Here is a 354-nt window from a genome sequence, read left to right on the forward strand (position 1 = left end):
AAAAAGTCTGCAACTAGACAAGTAAAACAACCCCTGACATGCATAAAACAGACAAGAATATTTCAAGAAATGTTATTAAGTGGATGACTTTAGCACATTTAGGAATGGCGGAGTTTTCAATTTAACAGGTGGCAGAACTGCTTATGGTATCTTGAACTTCACATTCTGTATAACTAACAGCTTCAGCATTATGTACTTGTTAGTGAATTTATTAAGTCCATAAGTAGTTCAAGAAACTTAGGAATGGGCCCATAAATGTCATCTGCAGTTTGTGAACTGCAAGTATCTGACTGTTTTGATCAAGGTTTTTACGGGAAAGTTAAATGGTTATTAAAATTATTTACTACTGCTACA

Source organism: Pygoscelis adeliae, unplaced genomic scaffold (genome assembly GCF_000699105.1).
Source record: "Pygoscelis adeliae isolate BGI_AS28 unplaced genomic scaffold, ASM69910v1 Scaffold122, whole genome shotgun sequence".
NCBI classification, from domain to species: Eukaryota; Metazoa; Chordata; class Aves; order Sphenisciformes; family Spheniscidae; genus Pygoscelis; species Pygoscelis adeliae.